At 42.8% G+C, this 3,569-nt stretch overlaps 1 pseudogene; it reads left to right on the plus strand.

The window, feature by feature from the left end:
- Positions 1 to 587: 587 nt before the first annotated feature.
- On the plus strand, positions 588 to 2,301 carry LOC107694224 (adiponectin pseudogene; annotated as a pseudogene).
- The last annotated feature ends 1,268 nt before the right edge of the window (positions 2,302 to 3,569 follow it).

Consider the following 3,569-nt stretch of genomic DNA (forward strand, 5'->3'; position numbering starts at 1 on the left):
GTGTGTGTGTGTTTAACTAGCTTCACTGTATAGGCCCCATCTAAATTAGGTTGGGTTTTTTTTGTTTTTTTTTAAACCCAACCTAATTTAGATGGGGCCTGTACCATGAAGCTACTTAAACAAACTCAGGGTTACAGGATTGACAAAACCAAAATCCAATCAGGCTTTGTCGGTACCATTACTCTAATCATCAGCTTTTTTTTTTTTGTCAACTCAGGTTTTGATCCTAGAAAATATCTGGAAGTTCCCTAGGAAACTGGTGTCTGAAGCATGTGTGCAAACACGCCAGTTCAGTTGGCTAATGGTAATCACATGACAGAGCATGACGTTAGCAGTGCCATAAAAGAGCACCTACGGAATCACCAGTTTCTTTGTCTTCAGGAAGCCGTGTGTGTGTGTGTGTTTGTTTGAAATAGAAATATTGTCTTTTTCAAAGCAAAATGGAAAGGAGATTGAGATGATATTTGTATCATGTGCATAAAAGTTTAACACGTTCAGTCAGCTCTCAAGGCAGCTGGATATGTTCACTGTGATTAGCTCACAGTGAGAAAGTTTTGCTCTTGCCTGGTTCTCTTTAAGGAGGACGGATGGCGAATTCGTTCATGGGCTCAAAGATGGAGCTGGCAAAGGAACTTGAGACAGGCTTGGCCCTTTCTCAGGCATTCCTCGCTAGCTTCGCTGTTCTCTTGTCTGATCTGGAAGCCCACTCGGTGGCCTCTATGATCTGGCAAAGAGCATGCTATTGGCCCAGTCTAGCTCTAAGGAGCTAGATGTTCTGGGAGTAGAGGCGATGTATGCAGGGAGCCTGCCTCTTCCATCGATCCTGTTTATAACAAGTTGGTGGAGGTTATGGCCCACTCCTAGGCCAGGCTTAAGTTATACTGGTTGGCGGAGAGCAACAGCTCCCACCAGACAGGATGAGCTTCCTCACAAGCCGTAAATGTTCCCCCCAGAGAGCCATTTCTCCCCAGTCTTCACCAGAAAGTGGTACAATTGTGGGAGAAACTGTACTCAGCCAGTGTTCTTGCCACTTCTATGTCTAGCTGTGCTAGCGTTAAAGGGTTGGTGGAAGATAGGTATGCGAGAATACCCCAGGTTGAGGATTTGCTTCCAAGCTACCTCTCTCCTCGTTTGGCATCCTTGTGGAAGGCTCCCACCTTGCCCTCAAAGCCCTGTCAGACTACATCAAAGCTTGTGGGCAAGACTTATTTGGCAGCGTGCAGGGATTGGATCCGGATGCACTCCTGGAGTGCCGCTGCATCACAGACTTTGCCCTCCGTGCCACCAAGTAGGTGGCCCGGGCTATTGGCTGCTCTCTTTCTGGCATGGTTGCCACAGAGCAGCATCTGTGGCTTAACCTTTTAGGACTCAAGGAAAAATAAATATTGTTGCTCCTTGATGCCCCATTCACATCTTCTTGGCTTTTTGGCACCGCCATTGGTACTGTGGGCCAGAAATTTAGGGAAGTAAAGGTTGAGTCGGTGGCATTTTAGCGGTACATCTCTTGCCATGGTCAGGGGCATTTAACCCTCTCCTCTGACCCTGCTCCTAACCCAGCTGGTTAGAAAACGACTATCTCTGCCAAAGCCCTGTCTCCAAGGAGTCAGGTTCAAGGCGGGGATCTCGTAAGAAGCCCAGGAAGGATCAAAAGACAACAAAAGCAAAAGCCCTATGATCCTTCCAGTCTTCTGATTCTGATCATGCAACAACTTATTTTATCGTGTTGTATGCCTGCTACATAATGCTTCTGTTTTTTTGCAGGTGAAGCAGGTGAGAAAGGAGATCCTGGAGAGAAGGGAGACATTGGCCCTGCTGGACCAAGAGGCTTTCCTGGGAACCCAGGTCTGAAAGGGGCCCATGGTCAAAGTGCCTTGTCTTACCATTCAGTCTTTAGCGTAGATCTGAATGAGCTTGTTCCCACCACCAATGTGCCAATCCGCTTCAACAAGTTCTTCTACAATTATCAGCACCACTACGATGACGTTTCAGGGAAGTTCCGCTGCGTTCTGCCAGGAGTGTACTTCTTTACTTATCATCTCACGGTACACACTAAAGATGCTAAAGTCAGTCTCTACATGAATAACAAGGCCATCATGTTCACCTATGACCAGTACCAGGATACCAATGTGGATCCGGCATCAGGTTCTGTTATCTTGCATTTGGTGGCAGGAGATGAGGTATGGCTGCAGGTCTATGGAGTTGAGGTGTTTTGGGGGAGTGTATGCAGATAACACCAATAACTCCACCTTCTCTGGTTTCCTCCTGTATCCTGCTATTCCTGTTTCGGCACAGAGATGTTAACAATACCTAAATTAATTCATTTTGGCATTTTTTAGCAAGGGAAGATGTGATTCAGTTTTGCACCAACCTATAGTTATTCACAGTATTGCATGTAATTTGAAATCCATTTGTATTTGTTATTTTTACAGAGCTTCAGACATGATGAATCTGTTTTCTTCTTCTTGTTAAAGACTTGTTTGATGATGATGTGAATGATAAATTGTATCTGCTTCACTATAATAACTGAGTGTCAAGTATTTTCTTGTTGTAATTTACCGCTATGCATGCAGCTGCATATTGGACAGTGGTTTCAATTAATATATTGGTATCTCTATTATGTTTGGCTTTTTTCATTTATTTATATTTTTGAACCCTATAAAACTCTTTCTGCCATGGTTGCCTCAGAGCAGCATCTGTTGCTAAACCTTTTAGGGCTCAAGGAGAAAGAAATATTGTTGGTCCTTGATGCCCCAATCACGTCTTCTTGGCTTTTTGGCACCGCCGATGGGACTGTGGTCCAGAAATTTAGTGAAGTGAAGGTTGAGTCGGCGGCATTTGAGCTGTACATCTCTTGCCATGGTCAGGGACCTTTAACCCCCTCCTCTGACCCTGCCTCTAGATTATCTAGCCTCTAGATTATCAACATGAAAAGGCTTCTAGATTAGGCCTCTAGATTATCAACATGAAGAATTTAGCCTATTTGCCTTCTGTCGTCTGACTGATAGTTCAAACTTTTTAGCAAGTAAAAGTTTTTTATAATAACATAAACATCTCCCCTTTGGTCGTGGAACATGTCTTTTTGCTGTGAAATCTTTATTTATTTTTTATTATTAAACATATGATTAACTTTTATATTGTTATTCATATTTCAAGATGAACATTTCCATTTCCATTTACAATATATATTTTAAACCATATTAAAATATAAGTATCAAATATGATACATCTGGCTTTTGAGAAATGTTTATTTTTATTTTCCTCCTTGAGTGCGAACTCCATATCTTCACAATATTACACTTTATGATGCATATATGCATATTACTCTGTCCCACAGGCAGCTTGGGAGCTCTCTGATCACTGTTTATCTTGTACAGACTTACAGGCAGAAACTGAAATCAGCTAAACCTGTAATAAGGACTGTAAAAAGATGGACTAATGAAGCAATGTGGGATTTACAGGCCTGCTTCGAATGCACTGATTGGAATGTTTTTTTAAGCTCCTGCCAACGATCTGGACGAGCTCACGGATTCTGTAACATCATATAACAGTTTACGTGAGGATATGTGCAT

This window comes from Sinocyclocheilus anshuiensis, unplaced genomic scaffold (assembly GCF_001515605.1).
Source record: "Sinocyclocheilus anshuiensis isolate Anshui unplaced genomic scaffold, SAMN03320099.WGS_v1.1 scaffold2672, whole genome shotgun sequence".
NCBI lineage: Eukaryota > Metazoa > Chordata > Actinopteri > Cypriniformes > Cyprinidae > Sinocyclocheilus > Sinocyclocheilus anshuiensis.